Genomic DNA, 24,644 nt, shown 5'->3' with positions numbered 1-24,644 from the left:
TCTAAATATTTAAGTTGTTTAGGATTCGCTATCTTATACATGCATTGGACATCACGTTTAACAACACTCCTGATTTCTAAGAAAACGTTCTAGATACATCTGCGTCATGTTATACGATACATTTGTCAAAAAACTTAAAGGGACTCCCCTGAGGTTTTTTGACATGACGGAACTGGAAATATTTTTTGAGATTATTACTCCATTTGATGTAGATCTATACTAATAAGTTATGTCCAAAATATCAGATCATTAGCTCGCTACGTTTTTCCAGAATAATTATTATAATAGTGAAAAATGACCCAAAATTGAAAAGCGTTTAAACGCTTTTCACTCAAATTGGACTGAGCATAGCACAAACATATGATTTTCAATGTATGTCTTGTATATTTCTTGGTTATATTTTATTTTAATTTCTGTTTTAAGTGCTAATGTTTATCTATTTGAAAACATAAAATTTTATGTTTTTAGGTTTATAAGCCTCAGTGGAGTTCCTTTAATGTATAATAAAACGAGATGGGTACTTAAATATGAAACATATAGTCAGATGTATTATTTTGTTTTCTAAACCCAGGCATCTTACTAGAATAGTTCAACAGTCATTGTGAAATTGAAACGATAGGTTTTAGTACAAGAATTTCGGTTACATAGATATTTTTTTATAAATTCGTCTGTGTTGTTCATGTTAACATATCTTAGTTTTATAACTTCGTCGTTATGTTATAGATATATTTTAAATACGATCGCGGTTCACCTTTTATGTAATAAAAACTGCACATGAATTTGCTCTTAGCTTGCCAAAATGTTGTTTGGTAAAATAGCTATAAAATATAGGCCATAAACTTTTATTTGCTTTTTACTTTTGATTTTCCACCAAATTACTTGCAACAGTAGGTTATTGAAATGAAAACAGATGTTTCACATGTCAATGTTACTTTCACGTAAACGTTGATGCAAAATATTTCTTTAAAATAAACATTTCAGTATATTGAGGCTGTTTGAATAATACATTAGTGTTGGAATTTATAAAGTTTTTGCTTCATGAATGAAATGTGAAATATTAAGAACTGGAATGCAAGGTCCCTGAATGCAGAGTATGTATGTATGTTGAAATTATCGAATCAAAACAAAATACAGTTTTTTTGGGGGGAGGGGGTGTTAATGCTGTTGTTGTTGTTATTGTTGTTGTTGCTTGTATATTTGGCAATCGTCTCTCCTTTTATATGCACAGTACGCTTTTTGGTAACGTTTATATAAATATTTTAATACAGAAAGAATGTCACGTAAATAGTTGTTGATGAATTCGAAAACTTTATAAGACATAACTTAACATTAATTACCTACGTTCTGTTCTGACAAGTGTATTTTACAATCCTATTGCCAAAATTTTCTGAAACTGAAATCCATGTTTGGGCGGACAGGCAGCCACATAAACTATTTCTAGAACAATTTCTACCGACCAAATTTTTGTTGTTTTGCCTTTATTATCGCAGATCAATGTATAACTGCTTCATTTCTATATAATAATTGATGACAACAAACTTAACAAAACTTATTCTGCAAATATTATTAGCCATATTTTACAATATTCAAATATTTTTGTGTTATACGTATAATGTTATTCTGATATATCTCCAGAGTTTGAAAATAACTTTCCTGAAAACTGTTGCCAAGGACTTTTTTCGAGATATGTGTATGTTTATTATCATCAAGTAAAACTACCTGTTTTCTATACTAGTGATTGATTTACGACATACTAATTGCTATTCCGTTCTTGTCATTCTGGCATACCATCAAAATAATTATTTTATTGTTTGTAACGAAGGGATTATAAAAATACATTTGGTAAAAAGCAACGGTGTGAGTTTAGTTGTTATCCCTCCATTTGATTTAAGATGAATGCAATTGCGTCTATGGTTTCTAACATACAGCTTAATAATTGTCTGCTGTACTCTGCATTGCTGAAAAGTTGTACTTCAAAGTGAATTGGTCTGCAATGGTAACATTTTCCATAAGTATTTAAAATATTGTTACAGAACAACATAAATGTATCATTTGGATATTCTTATAAAGTAAATCTTGAAAAGAAATGTTGATAAAGTTCTTAGTGATTTTTTTGAGCATTTAGATATGATGAATAATAAAAAGTTTGGTCTAAAACACTTTATTATGAATATATGTAATAATGGAACACGTATCTTACACATGCAAACAGCATTCAAATATAATTCTTTCGTGATTTGCTGTTATGTCTATTTTAAAAACTATCAATGTACTCATTTCTAGTACAACACACCTTCCATAATAGACCAATTTACACTAACAGACAAAGAAAAATCGTTCGAAAAGCTTGTTTGTTTATGAATTATAAATATAACGATATTAAGTTGTTTTTTGTTGTTTTTTTTTTGGTTTTTTTATTGTTTTTTTTTTGGGGGGGGGGTGTTAAAGTTTATATTGATATCCATTTCATACTAAAGTCTACAAATTCATTTGCAAAATAGTTAAATAGTTAAAATGTACAAAACCCCCTGTCCCATTTCACAGTATGTAAAAAAAAATAAACAAATAAACACTTAAATGTTACTGATTGCCAAACGTTTTTGGAAAACCGACAAGTTAACTATGCCGCAGGTCTCCTTGCTGTTAATTTTCACTTTATTATACATAACAGTTGTTTATAAAATTATAACATATGTTTACAGTTTTAAAACAATTTATATAACATTTTCATAAAGCTATATATTTTACATATGAAAATATAAGAATATAATTATTTAAATATTAATGGAACAGACAAACAGAGAGGCTTTGAACGACTTCATTAAAATATAAGCAATGATATAAAAGTATGATTCAGTCTTCAATTTATTTCTTATATTTCAATAAGTGCATTGCAGAAATTATACAGTTACAAGGTCATAGTGATAAGATCGTAGTAACGTGTTTTTATAATAACATAAATGTCATTTAATTGTGACACTTTTCTCTTGTCTTAAGAGAGAGAAAGTTGGTCATGTGGCTGAAGTGTCTACCTCCCAACCATGAGATCGTGACTTCGAACCCTATTAGAGTCTGTACCAGTAGTGCCTTTTTCCTTCAAAGGTACTCGTGAGTGGTTCTATAAATATAATACATATGTGTTTAAATTAAACTTATATATATTTTTTAATCTCTGTCGTCGTCTGCAATATGTGTATCTAACATACATTTAACCTTTATGCATGATTAATGTAATTGTAATAAGGCCTTTCTAGTAAGTGTCAATTTACTAACTATTTAACGGCTTATTTGCAACTGATGGAGCAATAAAGCAATGCTAAACATCTTAGAGTTAAAAACATAACAGCATATATGTTTATGTACGAAATGCACTATATGACCTTCTAAATAGTTCAGTTTAACAACTTTATGCATGTCGTACCGACATTTGATTTTGAGCCAGTATTTCCTGACACAACTGGAACGGATACGAGGGTACTTGAGTTTAATAAGACAATGTATACTAACGTATGTAAACGATATAGTTCTTTTGTGCAGCCAACTGACACTCCTAACATTAGAACAATCAGGTGCACCACCATGGTCTGGTATGTTCAGTGTTCACATATTTTTATTAACTACAAAGTTATCATCATGCCTGAATACATTAAAAGGTGTAACAATGTAACAATCAATATTTGCAGTAATGTGCGTAATTAATACAAGAAATGTGTTTTTGTACAAACAACATCGATATTTGAAGCATTAGTTCTCGTGCGCTTTTATTTGAATGTATAACTTACACATACATCAATATACATCACGCCCTTGAAAGATCTCCCAACTGAAATACGCCGATTTTCGTTTATCAAGAATTGCATTATAGGATTCCCCTATATATTATGTTCCCATTTATCATACTCTTGTCACTTAGAACTGTGAAAATGAAAATTAATGTTAAATTTATATCTGTCTTTATATTATTGTACCAAACTCTGATGAAAGAACTAATGTCAGTTTATAAAAATAAATACAATCAATCAGAAGCAGGTACATTATATAAATATTTATCATTAGTACATGGATCTAGAAAGAAGAGATTCCTTGAGAGAAATGAAAACAAACCTAGCCATTTTGGAAAAATGTACATAGCCCGGTTTGGAAAATTTCGAGAATTTCAGTTCATTGGGATTTTTTAAAGAATGGAAAAAAATAGGAATATTTGCCATAAGGAATGTGTCTGGTAATCGGACTCATTGTGACAATGGGAAAAGGCATGGAATATCGTAGACTCGATTTTATTAAGTTTGTTTATGAGAGAAAATGAAAAGTGCTTCATTTATCATGTTGCCTAGTAACAGCTTAAGCAATTGAAATCAAAGAAATGGCCAGACATAAATTAACAATCTCGACGGGCCAACATTTTACTGCAACTACTGCTGCTAAGGCAGCAAACTGTATGTAAATTGTAACAAATAAACTAATGTCGATTACCACTTGAAACACATTCAAACTTTCCCAGTAGAGTTTGTTATTCTAATTATCAGAAAAGCAAAATATGCTTAAATCCCAAATGAAGTATTGCTTAATTAATTTTGCTTTATAAATTGAAGTAGTTCCATTAAAATTGTATACATAAAAGACTTATAAAATCAATTCATGTTGTTTGTCTAACAATATTGTCATTATTTTGGAACAGAAGTATTAACATGTGTGTAAGTTGATCGAATCAGACTAACAATAGCAATATAAAAACTACATTTATTGATGACGAATTAAAATGAACAATGGTGCGGGGTTTTCAAAAATGTCATCATTACTGATTTAATTCAACTGTGCAAACATTTTCTTATGAATTATTTTATAACAAAATAACTTAGTTGAGGTATCCATAAATCACTAATAAGAAATGCAAACGAGGATGCGGTGCGTTGTATTGTAATAGTAAACAGTAAAATCATCCAAACAGCTATTTGCCTTCGTGTATTTGTTGACAGTTACATCATTATCATCACAGATCTAATTGCAGATAGTATTTGATAATAAGAATGATTGTTTAATATGAATATCTCCTATCGGCAATTAAAACCGTTATTAAAAATGATTAAAATAATATAATAATGTAATATAATAGTAGTGTAATCAAGTTAAATTGAATAAACAAGGCGTGGGTGTTTTATAAATGCAAGTTATGTAATAAGTTATGTTTGTGTTTACACTGCGGAAGATGAATCAGCGGTAGGCTGTGATGCAGAAATAGCTCATACATTAATGTGGTTTAACCACCACTGAAGTAACGCTTTGCTTTTCTTCTCTTTCAGATTTAAATTGGATAACTCATTGAATATTCATGACAGATATTCGTGAAGACTCGGGTTTACTAGTCCTACACTAAATACGATCAATCTAAGGAATTGTTATAAAATCTTAGAAAGAAAAAGGACTACCAATGAATTAAATGTTCACTGCAATTTGGTGAGTATAAATCTTTTTTCAGTCTTACGATTAAAAAGAAAGTAATTATTGAGTCAGAAATGAAGTTTCATAGTTTTAGGCATGCATGCACATTAGTTCAACAAATCAAGCATTAAACAACGTATTCTAATAATACCTAATATTAATACTAGTCAAGAGAAGAAACTATCAAATTTTGATTAAGTAATATTCTGTTAGCTGAGAACCCAATCAGGTGTTGTATGTGGTAACCAAATGTAAAATATACCTAACATTTCATCATGATAGCCCTTCAAACATATAAGAAACATTCGACACCTAAATAAACAGAAAAAATATAAACTTTAACTTGTATTGCTTTATGATTAACTAGTTTGTTAGATGATGAATAAATGCGATCTTTCAGAACAGTATTTCCTTGGATTAAACAAATAACAATGAAAATGTTTGTAGGTAAATTTTATTTCCTGACTGACACTTCTTGTGTAAAATCATGGTAAAAGAAATCACAAGTTATCAACTGGGAGGCTAGCTCTGTTTTATTCAAATCGAGGATTACTTCTTAGAAAGTTAATGAGAAATCCTAAGTAATTCTAATCTAAAACGTGCGTCATAGCATAAGATTCTAAGTATCTCCCGTTCTTTATTTGAGAATCTTTTATTGAAATTGACTTTCTCTTAAAGTAAGTCTCAGACTGATCTAATTTGCTAAACATGTGTTTCCAATCAAAACAAATATTATGATATTAATACGTATTACATAATATGTTTACCAACTAAATACTTCTTCTTTGGCAGCTCGAATCTGGTATAGTTCGTGTTAAAGTAATGAACCTAAGCTTTGATTAAAACATTATCTCATTATCAAGTTATTAAACACGTTTACCTGTCGACAACTTTATAAATTCAGTATGGTTAAAGAAAATCTATAAAGTATACTGACAGAAAATGGAATGTCTACGAGTAAGAGACGTTGTAAAAAATTTACATGATTATCGTCATTTACCATCTGTATGCAATATTTGAAGTATTGTTGTCCTTACTTTGCACTTTGCATTTTAAATTAAGTACATTTACTTGTATACTGCACTGTTTCAATTGATATGTTTTTGACAAACCTGTGATGCTTTAAACATTTTGGGGTTTGGGGTTTTTATCGCACAATAACCTGGGACAAAATTAGTGTGTATTATTGCCTATGTTATGCTGGCATGACATACATAATCTGGAATTGTCATATTGAAGATAGAAATCCAGAAATGAATATTATGGTCATGTATAGCCCAACAAATTGTGCGCTTTAGGGCTTTTTTTGTATATTCGGTGGTCGCCCTTCGCAAAAGACAGACATCTATAAAATATCAGATTATAAAATCGGTCTGTCTTGCCGTCGAAATATTGAGACTAGGTCATGTAATGACGATCATAAAATGTAACAACTTGCCGCTAATTTTCATACAACTGCTATTAGTACTGTTGAATTTATGAACAGACATGTCAATGATTTCATTTATAAAAAAAATATACACAGCCAATATTTCTTGGCGGATGTTACATATATACAATAAGGAAGTCAAAATATACTTGTCCGTTGTAAAGATTATTCTTCAACATAGCTCGATCAAACTGACTTATAATAATAATAATAATAATTTTCTGTTAAAGATTTTACTTCTATTTCTGGTAGCCATTTAATTATGGTTTTAAACAAAACCCTATAATAGCAATGTAGATTGACATACATAACCTAACAATTAAAAGTTCTGTTGGCATAAGACAAAGCAATTGTACTTCAAAAACATGTGTTAAAACTTTTTAGGCAGAAATATTTGTATGTTTATTTATAGTTATTACGGCACCCTTCTTTGTGTTTTTCAGATTTACATATGACATAAGACAAACAACTTGTTTATTTTCCCCTGCCATCTTGGCATTATATCAAACCAATCTATAACTACAATTTCAGGTGTCTGTAAGTCACAAGAGAAATGCATCATAATGCAATAACTATCATAGTAATACAACTGTTGTTTATTGGAAAGGAAATTGTATTTCTATCTTTATGTAAGATTGTAAAAACTAGTGATGACATTGTTAATATATCATAGAAAGCAAACAAACAAACCATTGTCAATAGACATATGCTTTGAAATGTTATTTCTCTTTTCGTAAAAGAACCAAGGAAGGTGAATACAGTAACATTTTTCAGAAATGATTGATTAAGACTTACTGTGCAAAGATATTTACTAGTAATCATATCTGTTCTTTTAAAGGTTTAACAACTGAATATTGCCAATTATATTTATCTGTGTGGTAACTAAACAATGTGTTTATGTCAACCAATAGTAAAAATACAGTTTGCTCAAATGGCATAAATAGATTTTATGAAATAATAACGATATAAGTTATAACATTGTGATTGAATACTGGCACGAATTTTAATTTATCAAAAAATGTTTATTTGCAAAGATGAAAAACTATATTTTCTTAATATATTTTCTTTAATTTGCTTTTACGTGTATTGATTACGCCCGTGTTACATAACTGATATTACTGTCATTTTGATTGTTTAAATACATTGTTTGAAAGGTTGTTTAGAAATAGATTATATATCTGCTATATGTTTACAATTTGATTTACTTCAAGGACAGGCTGTTATGCGCATGATTATTCATATATTGTTGTATCTCTGGTGATTTTATTATTTATTCGTGTAGACTATTCATACACGTACAAATATATTGTGTATTATTCAAAATGAAAGCATGTTTCTTCGGTTGGTTTTGGGGTATTTTTACATTACATTATATTAGGACATTTGATTATACACACTGACATTAGAGTACCCGGAACAATGGATTCGGGTCATTATATGTATTTGGTTTTGATAAATTTTGATAATACCAATTTAAATGGGTAGGAATTCAAATATGATAGTTGATGAATTATGGATTTTTTATCTGTCGAAAGTTATTAATGTTACAAAAATCAATTATTGACCGTTATTTCACTCAAAACGAGCTATATGTTTATTTATTCACAATGTTTCTATATCTAAACCAGAGTCATGCGTTATGATCGAGAGATTAGACTGACATATGTATTTCTAGTACATCACACATTTATGTCTTCATTGATTTATACTGAACACAGGAACTCCATTGACTACATTCTTGTGCATGAACTGTCATGTGAAGTCTTGCCTTGTATTTGCTCTCTCTGGAAACGTTAAACATTTGTATGCAAAGCATGCTTTTACCCGTTTACTTGTCAAATCCAGAAAAAGCATGTAAATTAGTAATTTCACAACATAGCTTAAACTTTTAGATTTTGTCCATTCTTTAGAGCTCAAGATGTAAATGGAACAAAAAAATAAAGGGAATACCGGTATATATTTCGACAAACCCCAAAAAATTTGAAAATTTGAAAATGGGAAAGATAAAAAAAGGGATAATTATAGGATTTTTTTCATTTGTATGTACAGTATATGTAAAATGTTAGTAAATAGTTTTTTTAAATCAATAACGATTAACAGTTACATGTTTTATTATCGTTTTTAAACTTTGTATTGCCCCTTTAAATTTTTATTGCTAATTTTTTTAACGGGAAACGATTTTTACATTTACCCTTTGATTTTATCTTTGTCTTCATCAAGGGCAAAAAAAACCCAAAACTTTATCTTAGAAATTTGTTTTTTAAACATTCAAAGTTAAAAAGCTTTGGGGTTTAAAACAATTTCTTATCTCTTTTTAAAAAAATTTTAACATAAATTTTTTTTTCTGCCCCAACATTTTTGGGACTTTTTATCCCACCATCTTTCGAAACAGGGGAAAAAAACACGTTTTCTGCCCTGTTTTTCTTGTATCTATAAATTTAAAGGAAAAGAAACTTTTGTATGATTTGTTTTGTTTATATAATTAGAAAACCCCTTTCAGGGTTTTTTTAGTTTTTTTTTCTTTAAAATTTCTTATGCATAATTGCAATTTTTTTTTCTGCATTATATTTGTTTTATGCTCAAACAAAGGGGACATATTTTTGAAAAAAATTTTTAAAAGATTTGGGAAAATAAGAAAACAGAAATTGTTTTTCCCAATTTTTAAATCTATCAAAAACAAACTTTTTTTTAGCAAAAGAATATTGAAAATTTAGCACACCTGGAAGGTATGGGATTTGTATTCGCTTTAAAAATACACTCTTTTGTTTGGACCTTTTTGACAAAAGGAAAAACTTTAATTTTTTTTTTTTAATTTTTTTATTTGAGTTTTTAAAACAACAAAACATCACCCCCCTAACAGCATTGTCCTTTAATGATTTGGAACGCTTTAACAAGTTCTTTAATTGACTCCATTCATCCAGAATTTCGTACAAATAAAATGAACACATGCTAAAGTGTTTAGATTACCCAGCTGTTAGTCACAATAGCCAATCAGATACGAAAGATTTTATAGAAGGCGCGAAAATAAACACAAGAAAATGTGATTTGTTGAGTGTTATGTAATCATAGATTTATCTAGTCGATAGTCTTACCGACATTCAACATGATTCATACAGTAAAATATGCTGAAATAAGATCTTAAATCAGATTATTCTTAAATGTTAAATGACAAACTTTATGTTAATTGGGTTCAGAAATTGAATAGTAAAGATACCATTATAACAAAATATTTGCAGTCTTTAGAGCTCTCCCAAGGATAGGATTGGTGTTAGATGAGTTTAATATTCAAATTTCTAGCGTTAGGTGACATGATATATGAAGCCTAGGGAGGATGCGTCGGTGTATCTCAAAGAAAATGTGCAGTGTGCATTAATTTTGATTGTGTTGAATACAAATTAATAAGAGTAAATTGCAAAATATAAATATGTTAAAATATGTAAAGAATGATATTTTTCTTGCATATCAAGATTGTATACACTGATTTCATGTTGTTTTCTTTCCTTTTTTCAAAATATGATAGTAATATTTTATAAAAATACCATATTTGATGTAACAATGCGTCCGTTTCTTTGGAAAAACACTTATTGCTCTATATCTATGTGTGTGGGTATTTTTTTTCAGTAAGGATATAATATGCTGCAAAATGCATTTGAAAGAGAATTTTATTGCATAATCTCCATTCATTTAATTGACTTCATAATTATATATAAACAACTTATTTTTGTCATTCTGGCATGTCATCAAAACAATTTAGTTAATGTGTCTGGAACAACTTTAGAACAAATGATACAGCATTATATGTCATTACCAATGCAAGTAGAACAGTAATTAAGTTATGCTATGGTATCTGATATTATTACCCCAAGTTTTTTTGTCGAATGAAAATTTCATTGACAGAAAAAGGAGACAGCATCGTTTATTTATTCATTTTATACGCCATCATTACATAAGATAATTACCAAAGTTATCATGGATGAGGTACAAAAAGTTAATCTAATTATAGTTTTTATAAATGTTATTATTATTATTATTATTATTTTTGTCATTATTATTATTATTATTATTATTATTATTATTATTATTAATTATTATTATTATTATTATTATTATTTTTATTATTATTATTATTATTATTATTATTATTACTATTATTATTATTATTATTATTATTATTATTATTATTATTATCATTATTATTATTATTATTATTATTATTATTATTATTATTATTATTATTATTATTATTATTATTATTATTATTGTTATTATTATTATTACAAGGATATAACACATTACTATAATGATGTGATTGTTTGAGAGCAAATAAATAGTATCCATCGATGTTTGTTAGGATGTCCCTTGCTCTGAAAGGTTTTGCAAACTCATAACAGTTCGACACCTGAAACACAAAAGAATTTCGGATTATACTTATGGGTCATTCAAATACTTTGAAAAGTTTACAAAAAAAAACATCTACTCTAATAATAATGAATTAAAATAAAAATAAAAATATAGAATATAGCCACGTTCATTGCAAATAAAAGAGAGAGAAAATTGTCGAGATTTAAACGAATTGATATCGTTGAATATCTATGCGACATTATGATATTTCAACCAAAGTCTTTTGTTAGTTCAAACTTTCGGAAATTTATTTTTTTTATGTTCTGTTTTGGGGGTGAAATTAATTTGCACTGGTGACGATAATAAATGTATCTTAGTTTTACCTATGCTTATGTAATCCAATGCGTATACTTGTCTGCATATCATATCAACATATATTATATAGATATTTCACCTCTTGGTTAACCAATCTGCATGTGAAATCACTGTAACATTGCCAAAATATGATATGGGAAACTGACAATAAAATGTAGGCAATAAACTTTTATGTACCTTTTTACTTTTGATTTTAAAACAAACTAAATGCAACAGTGGGTTAAGATAACGACACATGCCTTACTTGTTTGTGCAACATTAAAGTAAGCATTAATGGTTACATCTTTTCGCAAAATATATGCTTCTTTCAGTATAAAGATCATAATTATAGTATATAAGAATTTATATAGCGTATGTATAATACAATATTTAATAATACATGTAATGAAATTAGTTGTAATATTTCATCGAACAATACATCAACTGTTTAATGCGATAACTCTGATTTTGTTGATATGTTCAATGTGTTGTAGATTATAGAAATTCAACTTAAATTACATTGTTAAACTAGAAGGCAGCTATATGAATGAGCTTTGTTTTTTTGTACTTTCTCTACAAGTACACTCTGGGTTGATATAAAAGGCACTTCAGATACTCTTTGAATAATTTCTTCGGCATTTCAAACAGAAACTTCTTTACTTCTCTACTCGATAGTCAATTACTTCTATGTCTTGTCTGTATTGAAATGGCTTTTATTCATTATCCAATTGTACCAGTGCATTTTCACCAATTTATAAAAGACGGTGGTATTTTTATCATTTATGTTCAAAGTTATAGACATTGCTCTACATTTTAGAAACTTGTTGCTAGTTAATTATCCCAAGCAGCTGCTCAAAAATAAGTCTGCAATATATGTATTTGTTTACTTACAATGAAAGTAATACTACCTGTTTTCTGTAGTTGTGATTGATATATGACAAATGTTGATTCATTCTAGTACATTTGGCAGATCATCAAAATATTTCTTTTTGCAGCTTGATAGGAGACTGAAATGATTTACAAAAACAAAATTTCCGTGCAAAACAGTAAACAGTTATAATTCCTTTGTCTGTCTTTATTGTATGGGATAAATAATTAATCCGAAGGATTTGCAGTTTATAATGGGCAGCTAAATGCGCCGTATGATGATATCTGAATATAAGAACTTACTACAGTAAGCATTACATAATAAAACAAAGCTCTACGTGACTCTAATATGCATGTAGATTTCGTCGATTACTACTTATATAGCAAATTTGTATACGGTGTCGTACCTTAACATTTTTAAGTAATCATTTTATATTTTTTTTACATAGATGAATTTTATGATGATTTTATCTGATAGAAACCTGGTGTAAAGTATCGTATATCATTGTATCTATTTAACTTAAGGCAATATGTTCATGATCGAAGATAATGAAAATTCAGAATAATTGAATTTTTATAATAATAATAATTATTATTATCATTATCATTATTGTTGTTGTTGATGTTATTATTATTATTATTATTATTATATTATTATTATTATTATTATTATTATTATTATTATTATTATTATTATTATTATTATTATGTGGTAACACATGTATACATATAAGAGCATAATATGAGGCAAATGGCAAAAGAAAAAACACACACAAGAGACTTGAACATTTGTACCTGTCGCATTTTGTGCTTTATCAAATTGAGTATAAAACTGTTGTCAATTGCCAAGATTTTGTGAGACACATCGGTATATTTTTATGACTCAACAACATATGACATCCAACATATAAAAATGAGATTTCAGTTTTGAACAGAATATATATTACATTCCTGAAAAATTTCTCCAAGATAAAACGTGTAATACATATTTGCATGATAATATACAACTACTAGTGGTGCAAAAACATAACAGTGTCTATACAAGCTAGTTGAGTAGCAGCATACACGACCGGAAATGATACTTGTACCGGATATTACGGAAATAGACTCTTAGTCGCACGATGTGTTTACTCAATTGAATAGTAAATGTAATGATTTGTTGGATAATGTAGCATTTTTTTGTTTATTATAAAATAGAAGGATTAAACACATTGTTGTATAAAAGATATATCAATGGAAATTACGGTGAGTTTATTGACATCTATCTATGTGCCTTTAATTCAATTTTTGACAGGATTCAAAAAAGAAATGTTTGCAATATGGAAAATGTCATTATTTTAAAGTGTTTTTAAAGAATATACTGCATCATTTTTGTAGTACAAATGTAGTGTTTCTGTTTGCATTTAATTGCTTTCGAGAAAAATATGTTGTATATATTATATATTTAGCTTAAAAGATTTTCTCTTTTCCCCAATTTAGGCGTTCATTGCTATTTCATTTCTTGACTGATAAAATTATTTAGGATGAACATTTGTATGATTTTTCACAAAGATTTAACTGGTGTCAAATGGCTATCAAGTGGACCTGTAAATGTCAATTTCATGTAACAATCGAAGGAAGACAAATATCCGGGAATTTAAACATCCTTGTATCAAATACAAAATAACAAGCAATGAACTACAAATAGTTTAATATTTCAACTATACATGCTCTACCAGCCTTTCATTTTCACCATTATTTCCTGGTATAGAAATGAAAGTACACCAGTTCAATGAAATAATCTGCGCTATACATAACAAATTCAAATCATATTCCGAGTCTATGATGGGTTGCAGATCTTTTGAAATTTAACAGTGTAAGGTCAGTTAAAATAAAATTGGTTTGTTATTTCTTTTCATTTCTTTCTTTCATTTCTTTCTCTTTCTTTCCTTCTTTCTTTCCTTCTTTCTTTATTATACCATGGGGTTATTATACAAAAATGTATTCTTTTAGACGAGGACATAGCTATCAAACCTTTATTGGACGAGGGGTTAGTCAAGTCTAATATAAGTTTTGCAGCTGTTTACGAGTGCAGTAGAATCAGTATTGCATTCATCTCTTTATTTCACACCACCAATTTTTGATATTTTGGCAGAACATCGTTTTTTAGGATAATGTTAGGATTAAATATACATTTTTGAACAGAGAAAATAACAAGCAGGCTAAACGGAGTATTGTAATTTGATTTTTTTTTTGTTGCTTTTTTTCCTCGAAAAATAAAAACGAGGCTAGATGGAGTACAAAAATGATTTGATATGGATCTTTTGAACTTGAAAGTTGGTGCTCGAAGTTCATTGGTTACATTTTTAAGGTGTGAAATAAAGTTAATACGTGTAAATAAAGAGCGAGGCATGTATTATTCCTGGTTTATAAACAGATTTCTTCCTGGATATTCACATCTATTATTTTCACTGCGTCATTGTAACCGCGGGAATCTTATGATCAAATCTGTGCTTAATGAAACTTTAGGGACTCATAAATTGCTTATTATACGTTAAAATAATTAAATACTAAAGTTGTCATGGTGAAATATCTGCATACTATAATTTTGGACATCAGTTTTTATTTGATCACGACGAAGACGACTTGATTATAAAAATGATATAAAAATAAAGGAATGTTTTTGTTTACATGGGACTAGATTATTCATGAAAAAATAACATTATATGTATCGTTCATATTTTTCTTATGGCACACTTTCATATTAGACGAATTAGATTGCTAACATTTGTAAAATGAGTAAATTAGGACCTGGGTAGTAGTATATGTCGAATTTCTGTTTGGAAAATATTCAGAGAGAAATCAGAATAAAAGTAAATGTATCGCAAGTATTGAAAGTATATGCAGAGTCAAAAGACTAATTTCAAAATGCGCATTTTAGTGCCTTCGGGGTATTTTGAATGGAATCATACCTCAGTATTGTTTATATTTCTGGTACAAGATGTAGTCTGTTACCTGTAAAATACACCTGCAGTGTATGCAGTATTAACAAAGCACAGCTGCTAGACAAATAAATCAGAGAACGTTCCAATTAGTATGTAGGTAAAAATTGCATTATCTAAATAACATGAGAAAAAAATGAAATAATTATAATAACAATGCTTTAACAAGTTTATATAGATTCAATAATTAGGGGCCCCTCGAACACTTTTTTTATGTGCGACTACTTCATCATTTGTATAGTTTAAGATACTATAACTATTTTCATTTTTCTTGCTTTTTCATTAGTGAGTACCAGTTATACAAGTCATTTTCTATCATTTTATTATTACCCTCCTCCCCAAACTGATGATTTTCGTTGAAAATAATAATTTTTGTTTTAAAGAAATACTGGTGAGCGTTTTTATTGTATCAAATTTATTTAAAGGTGGCTTATCATGATATGAAGTAGATGGGAAATAAGAGTACAAGTTTCATTGGCTTAATGGCTTACATATGTTTGGACTATTTATTTTAGTATACCAATAAAATGCTCAACTAATTTAAACACTTTTATGCATTACTTATAGTACTTTGATTCATATGAGAATTTAAGAAGCATTAATTATACAAACAGCTACTATATATATATGTCACAAAAACATATAATTTTTATAAGTTTTATATAACCTCTTTAAATTCACTGCTTTGAAGGCAAGGATGTAAATAATTGCATAATCATCATCTAACTATGCATGAAATTTTTGAGTGCATACAAAATGTTGCATGGGAAATAAGATACTGAAATACAAATAAAATTCACAATTTACTTCTAATTCAATGCATACATAAAATATTATCATGCTTTAAATCTCTACAGAAAACAGATGTGAGCAGTTTTAGAATAGTTAATAATTTTTATATACCAATATTTTTACAAATTGTCATAGGAACTTTCATTACTTGTTTTACTATTTAAAAATATTCATCCGCCTTTGATGTTGGCAAACAGCCAACCTTATATAAGTTGTACATTCTTGGTAACGCTTCATTGAAAACAATCATAAAGCAATATTTGTTAAACTTATACTGTATAACACATGGAAAATACATTATAACACAAACGGCAGTTTGAAAACAAGTCTTATAATCAGAAATGTTGAAAATAAAGTAAGATCTATTACCAAAATAAGATTAAGGTAATTTCAAAATACAGTTAAGCCCATTGCACTTTCTAATGTTATGATTATTCACTAAATTGGATGTAGATAATGATTGCAATACCCGATGTACATGAATATACCAATTAAGTGGTAGAGAGATAATATATATTCCTGGTAAGTATGTAATGTTTAGCATTGTGTAAGAGCTTTGAGCATTCTACTAGTAATTTATCATTATAAAATGAGATGTTAACGAAAGCTTCAAAAACATTAAAAAGCAAAGAGCCATGTTGATTTAACCCTGTAATATACTAGTACGTATGTATGTCACATGATTGTGAGGTAAACCTTTTCTTAATAATAATTCATTTATTTAAATGAACGGACGTTAAAGCACTTGAGTTTTGGATAGAGTGATTGTCGACGAGACACTTATTAACATTACTTACTTTCCTGTTACTCTTCCGAGAACAGAAAATTAGAACAGCGGCAATGGTTTTACAAATGTAATATCTATCCGTCTGGAAAGTCAATCGCAAGTAAGAGAGAGAGAGAGAAAAGAACGCGAGAAGTTGGCGTTCGATACGTGTTATGTAACGAATTTTGTATCGCCTTTTTTTCTGTAGAATATATCATTGAAGATGGTTAATACAGATACACTTGTAGATTACAAGGAATTTTATGTTCGGCATTTATGGATTGTGTTATAATTAGGTTATACAGCTAGTATGGCACGGATTTAAACCTCGTATCTGCAAATGGTGTTTTGTCTAGTTACTGTGTTGTTTCTTCGTAATTTGCCAATACTGACATTTCGTTCAGGTAAAATGTAACGTTATTACTTTTGGAAGTAACACAAGTTTTAACGTAAGTTTTTAACTAGTTAATGAAACTCTGCACTATTTCATTTAGATATAATTCGGATAACGTAGTTATTATAACGAATGGCGATTATCATTTTATTGTGTTACCTTTTTTGTAAGATTTATCTATATTGAAAAATATTTTTTGTCAAATATTCAACAAATATGCGGAACAAAATTTGACAAAATTTCAAATATTTAAGGAGTGTGACTTTCACTGCACTTCAGCGCAAATATAGGTGAATTTTATCACCTCGTAGTATGCAAAACATTTTATTTCACAATATATATGTATCTATGATTTCTTCATGAGTGAATCTGCCTTTACATTTCATATGTTTGATAAAGTAAACAATATCGGGATACTTAAGATGGAGTTTTAGTGATTTGTTTAATATACTATAGTGAGCAGTTATAGGGACGTAACAGCCTATGGTATACCGCCCTATTTTAACTCATAAGTAAACAAAACAGCTGAACATATTCTATGAATCTATTTAATGCACGACTGTTATAGTATCACTATTTGCTTGTGTTACTACAACATTTTAAAGACGTTACATTTCAGTAACCTGTTGGGTATATCATAACTATGTAACAGTTGGTGTATAGTTACCAACTATCGATCATTTTATGATATGATGTATATATTGTAGATAAATATTTGATACGCTTAGATGTGTCTGTCTTCCCCTTGGACGAAAGTTTTATCTAATTTCCTGGCAAATCATATTGAATTATAATGTTTTACAGCTTGCTTGTTTTATATATACATATACATTTATATACCTATTGCAAATACTTTCCACTGCATGGGACTTTCACTAAGTACTGACTTGAGTATGGTTATGTCTATCTTGGTTTGTAGTTTATTAGTTTATTACAGTCTCACCAATGTTCACAAAGAAAAAACTTATAAAGTACAATATGAATGCACGTTGCCAGCCTTTAAGATTTATAAGAGACTAAAAGTTGAATTACTATTTACACATACAACTCTAAAATAACCTTGCTTAATCTAACCCGAGTTGTATGTATGAAATTACCACGAACACTGTTCATCGAATACCAAGATAGTAGTATAAATAATTTGAGATAATTGAATACTACGTTTGTAGTTAAAAGGGTTGGTAATAAATGACTATCAAAATGATATATCGACACATCTCTTTCAGTTTTAAACCATCTGGCGTGCCCTCTTTATACGCCTATTTACAAATATATCATTTGTAAATACTGACTTTTTCGAAGTTTATTTTTATCTTCTTTTATGGTCAGTATTGTAGTAGTTTAGTAGTGTATTTAAGATTTGAAGATTTTATAATCTTATGATTTTAGTACCAAAAACACACAAACCATTACCGTAGTTATTGTTCTAATTAATAATTATTATTATTCTTTTCCAGGGGATTGCATACATAATATATACATGTTAATAATTGATATTAAAAGGCATTAAATTATAACTAATATACACCAAATTTTGATAGTGGAAAATATAGTTGAGTGAAAGATAACACATATTTAACTAACTTGTATTGAAAAAACTACTTGATTCAATTCTTACGAGCCGATTTAGTTTAAAACTAATAAAAGCATATTTAGATTACAAAACTGTGATGTTTTGTACCATTAAATGTTACGATATTATACCATTAGGAGTAGGCTTTCAATTTAACAGCTTAAAATGTATCAGATGTTATCATATTTATTGTATTCATTCAAGTATGATCTGTAGAAAGTGTTATTCAAAAGGATATGAGCCGCGTCATGACAAACCAACATAATGGGTTTGCGACCAGCATGGATCCAGACCAGCCTACGCATCCGCGCAGTCTGATCAGGATCCATGCTGTTCGCTATCAGTTTCTCTACTTGTTATATGGTTTGTAAGCGAACAGCATGGATCCTGATCAGACTGCGCGGATGCACAGGCTGGTCTGGATCTATGCTGGTCGCAAACCCATTATGTTGTTTTTGTCGTGACGCGGCTCAATATTTTGACTGATCGGCTGCATTCTCCGTGGTCTACTGCACTATACAACAACAACTCGTATATGTAACATAAATACATCACTTTGTCAAACAGTTTAATGACAATACTATACAATGTGATAGTCTTGTGTTAATCAGTTTAATGTCATGTGATTAACCGTTAAATGTAAGTTGTTTTAGTTTGTTTTAATTGCGTTTTTTATCTCTTTTCTTTTCTATTTTTATAGGGAATGATTGTTTGTTGATAGTGAATTTCTTGCCCAGACAGTCGAACGGCAATACTTTTTAGGGATATTTACAAAATGAAAATAACATTTTTTATATGTAACATTCTTTCAGTTTTAAAAAGGAGCTGTATATTGCACATTTGATGTGTATTAAGATCAAATAAATACAAAGTTTGATCCTTTTCATAGTTTTCAATTAGCTGTCATGCAGTAAAGTGGACATAAAACGAACAATAAAAAGAAGCGGATGAAGATGAAGACATATAATAAATATATAATAGTTCATAGACATATAATAAATATATAATAGTTCATTTGTATGAATTGATAGTTACATGAACAATTTTGGTATTACGGCATATATTATAAATCAGGTGACTAGTTATATTTAAAATATCACCTTGAGACATTCCATTAATGCATGTTTACGTACCATGAATGAGGATTTTAAAACAGCATGCCTCCAGATTCATGCACATTTTATGATATTTTGAAATTTATTCATATTACTGAATGTACAAAAAGTGTTTTAACTTTTAAGTTATAAACTAATGCTTTAATATTATCCACAGAAAATAAGTAATGAGTATTGTGCCTAAATATACACAGCAGCCTCTAATAGGCTTGTAACCGGCTTAAATATATTGACAGTATATTTCACTAATTTACATATCTTACAAATTATGTATTTGTCCCCAAGATTATGAATTTGGGTCTTAAACTTATATTTATGTTAAGTTAGTTCGTGAGTTAAAAAAGAGACATAAACATTGTGATACAGACGTGCATTCATTAATATTTTACCATACACCAACGCAATAATAGTTCATACGGCTATGTTTTCACGTTGACTGAGTATGACAGCCCCGCAGTATGAATAAAAAGGACCTTTGAGTGAAAAAAAAAAAACAAAATAAAATTATATCCCTACAATTTATTACAAGAAAAGCATTGATGCAAAGCATCAAAGGGCGACGCCAAAAGAATTTGATCCAGGTTTGCACCTAAATACTTAACAAAAGATGTGTACTTTATAGCAGTACCATTTCATGTGACTTGGAGGCTTGGCCCAGTTTATGTTGAAACTTAAACCAAAAAAGAATAGACTCTGTCTTGCCAAGATGCAAAGACAATTTATAGTCAATAAACCAATCTTAAGATTTACTTTACCAGATACAAGGATACCTGAGTCATCATCATATAATGACAGGCACAAGTATCACACCTGGGAAGAAAAAATATGACCAGATTAATAAAAAATCTGTGTTCTTCTTAAAAGTGTCAAAAACCTAAAAAAAATGTAAATAATGACCCCCTTTAAAAATATACTATTAACTTAAAGTATATTTTTAAAGGGGGTCATCATTAACATTTTTTTTGGTTTGTGACACTTTTAAGATGAACACAGGTTTTTTTATCAATCTGGTAATATTTTTTCTTCCCAGGTCTGATACTTGTGCCTGTGCATATAATAAAAGCTTATTGCTTAGGGTTGCAGACATGTCATACATAAAAGAGGACCTAAAATGAACATCAGGGGGACACCATAGGTATTCAGAGAGAAGGAGTACCAGCCACATTCACCAGCTGCTATCATAGATAAGACTTGAACCATGCAAGAATGTCATTACATATGGCAGATGCTTGAAGGGATGAAGAAGAAGAAAAAAGAACTTCTTCATGTGCAGTTTAGTGTGATCAACTGTACCAAATGCTTTTTGTAGATTTAAAAGTATCAAGCAAAACTGCCTTTGTCCATTTCAAATTAAATGCAATCTATTAAATGAATCAAACATGTGTCAGTTGAAAAACCACTTCTAAACCCTGACTGAAACTGCCTGATCATGACTCGAACCCATGACTTTCAGAAGACCAACTGAACTATCCGGCCGGCTACACATTTTCTCTTTAATAATGAAACAGTTCTAAACCTAAACCTTTTTCCCCACTATATTGATTCATGTACTTGAATTTCTGATGTTTACAGAGCATAGTGAATTAAACTCATGGTTATTTGCAGTAACAGGATGAGAAAAACTTTCAGCTTGACCAGAACTCAAACCTGTGACCCACAGAATAATGTACCGCGGCTGTAGCGATTGAGCTATCTGGTCGCTTACACATTTTCTCCCCTAAATAGTGAACAGTTCTAAACCGTGACAGATATTTAGATTTTTAAATTAACAGATAATTAATTCTTAATTAATAAATAAGAAAAAAAAACCTTACATACTCATAGTCTTAATTAAAATAACAATTTATATAATTATTATTGTATAATTATTTTTACTAAAAAGGGCTAAGACAGTTATTGGTTGTGCCATTATTTATAACAGGTCAATTTGAAAGAGAATATAACTGTGCTAATACATGTACAATATCTATGATAAGAAATTTTATGAAGGCTGATTTGTATTTTACATCAAGGGCACCGGGCAAAAACATGAAAATGCAACAAACGAACCACTTTGTGGTAGATTGTATTTTCATGTTTTCATCTGGCGCCCGGTTACTTTTTGTACTTTGTTGGTTTTCATGTGGCACAAATCACCCACTATAAAATTTAGTGTACAAATTTATTCAAGGACAAGTATCAATCTACTCTATGAAAAGTCTGTTGTCGGGTTGACTCAGGAGACCTGGAGATTGAGACCGGTGTCCCTCCATTACAAATAGATAAGGCAGAAGCTGTCCTTTTCAAACTATGCACATGTTAGAAAAAAATTAGAATAACTATTCAGAACATGATTTTTTGAGGCTTTATCAATTATATTGCTTGATCCAAGTTTCAGGACATTTTCAATCAATACATGTATTATCATTTATAACTTTAAATGAAAGTCTCATCTCTTTAATAATAATGACATAACTGCAACTCTTTAAATTCAGAAATATTATAAGTCTCATCATACCAATATACTAAGATATAAATGTATGCACATAACATTAATAATTCCAAGTTTCTATTAAATAAATATGAAATATTGGGTATATAAAGCCAGTAAAAGTATATATATATCAATATTCACTCATCAGGGCCTCTATGCTTTTGATGACCTTACAACTGGTAAATTTTATAAAACAAAAATTGTAATCAATACCTAAGATAGACAGAAAAGAACAAATAATTTAGTAAACATGAGTTACTTCCCCTTGAAAACATGAAACCCAAAAGAACACCCTAAACATCAAAATTAATAAATGTTGCAGGCTCATTTTAATTATGCCATGCAAATTAATGGTAAAGTATTCATAAAAAAGTAGATGGCCATGTGACAGCAGTAATTGCAGAAAATCGGATAGCTGTCAACATCCGGATACTGGTACACTTTGTAAAAACAACCATTCTGTTCAACAGATAAACGTAATATGGATAAAATCAATAGGATAATCGTTTACAACAGTCCATTACCTATCCTAATACTCATTTGCAGGTGAACTTCCTTCTTGTAGGAAAGTTTTGAAAATATATAAATGAATGAGCATCAATGTAGGCCACAACGATATTCGAAATCCGGGTTTTAGTATTGTCAATAAAACAAAGGGACAAGCTGTTAATCTGAGCCTGCAATTTCGTGAAAATAATATCACAATGCACATGCTTTTTATATAAAGTTATTAAATACAAATATAACAACATATTTGTTTACTTGATTTTTACGAATCAAAATAAATATAATTAACACAACATGAAATTAACTGCTAATAATAACAGCTCCTTCCATAGGCCAAAATAAAAAGTATTCCATAAAAGACGACGCCGCTCACCGGCGTCGCCAATGATTACATTTAAAAAAATCACTTGTTATTTTGCTTTTTCTTTTCTATACGTTATTTTTTTTTAACTTCTGTATGTTGAACAGTTTATAGACACTAATTATTTATATAAAATTATGGTTGCGATATAGTTTTGGTTCGGAAACAAATATGCATAGAGTTGGCCTAAAATGAAACTGGGAATTAATCATATTTTGTACTTTTTAGAATTTTGGTGAACGTCAGTCGTGTGTGAACATGATAAAAATCTCTATAGGGTTATATTGAAAGTTTCGTTATCTTAACATCCTGTTTTCATACATAAATTTATAATTATCATAAATAAGGAAATTTTAGTCACTTCCGTGTGTCACATCAATATTTCTACTATTGTGAAATTCAGATATTCTTATAGTGTTTGTGTGATCATAGACAGGAATACATCATACTATAAATGATAGGTAATTCAATTAGTTAAGATATAAAGGATATTCAAGTTTCTTCTATAAATACAGTATTTATTTTTTCATCGAATGGTATGAAAAAAAAAATATTTTGAATTTTATGTTTATTATATACTTTTTACTCTTTTTTTAATCTTTTTAATCTAGTTAGGAAGAATTCCCTTTTAATTTAATGTATTGGCTGAGTTTAGAAGAAATTAGTCCGGCAAGACACCAGTGAAAATACGGAAAATATGTTTCACTGCAATGAAAAATAATTTTTACAGTGAAAATACGGAAAATAAAAATACGCATTTTATTCCATCAATATTTCATTTATAAATATATAATAAACTATTTAATCATTCGAAAAATTAGCTTTCTGTTCTATCTCGTTTTCTTATGTTTCCGTTTATGTTTACAATTTTACAAGTGATCCATCTTAGATAACCCTTCCTACGCTAATTGATTTAAAAGGATTTGTCTTTCTTTCAATCTGGACAAAACCATTCATCAATATAGGGAAAGTGTCAAAAATAATTACTTACTAAATAGCGAGCAGAGCAGATCATGAGCAGACGGCGCGGATATGTCGCTTGATCTTGTTCTGGGTAAAGTCCGCCCACAGGCTGAAGGGTAAGGACTGATCCAAAAATCAATCTATGAATGATTGTTAGGAGGTTTGATTTACATGTGCCTGTATATTCATAAATATAAACAAGTGAAGGGTGTATTCAATGTATAATCGTACTTTTACATTCCAGAAATTTAGACAGAAAAAAATGTTAGTTAAAATTGTACTGGATATC

At 29.1% G+C, this 24,644-nt stretch overlaps 1 protein-coding gene across 9 annotated transcripts in view; it reads left to right on the top strand.

Annotated features, from left to right (window-relative positions):
• LOC132741324 (uncharacterized) overlaps nt 1-24,644 on the top strand; it is a 99,780-nt gene that overhangs the window by 72,838 nt on the left and 2,298 nt on the right. For 3 of the 9 annotated variants that reach the window (XM_060729458.1, XM_060729457.1, XM_060729460.1), the window contains exon 2: nt 5,301-5,454. The exons of 1 other annotated variant lie outside the window; for it this stretch is intronic. The gene's annotated coding sequence lies outside the window, so the exon portion shown is untranslated. Of the gene's footprint in view, nt 1-961; nt 1,092-5,300; nt 5,455-13,520; nt 13,676-17,154; nt 17,374-19,433; nt 19,576-23,706; nt 23,854-24,644 lie in introns of those variants that run through there. 5 more of the 9 variants (XM_060729459.1, XM_060729461.1, XM_060729465.1 and 2 more) reach the window with 5 other exon arrangements.

Source organism: Ruditapes philippinarum, unplaced genomic scaffold (assembly GCF_026571515.1).
Source record: "Ruditapes philippinarum isolate M1 unplaced genomic scaffold, ASM2657151v2 ctg1247_1_1_1_1, whole genome shotgun sequence".
Taxonomy (NCBI): Eukaryota; Metazoa; Mollusca; class Bivalvia; order Venerida; family Veneridae; genus Ruditapes; species Ruditapes philippinarum.
Note: the sequence above shows the minus strand (reverse complement) of the source record. Positions and strands in the feature narration are given on the sequence as shown.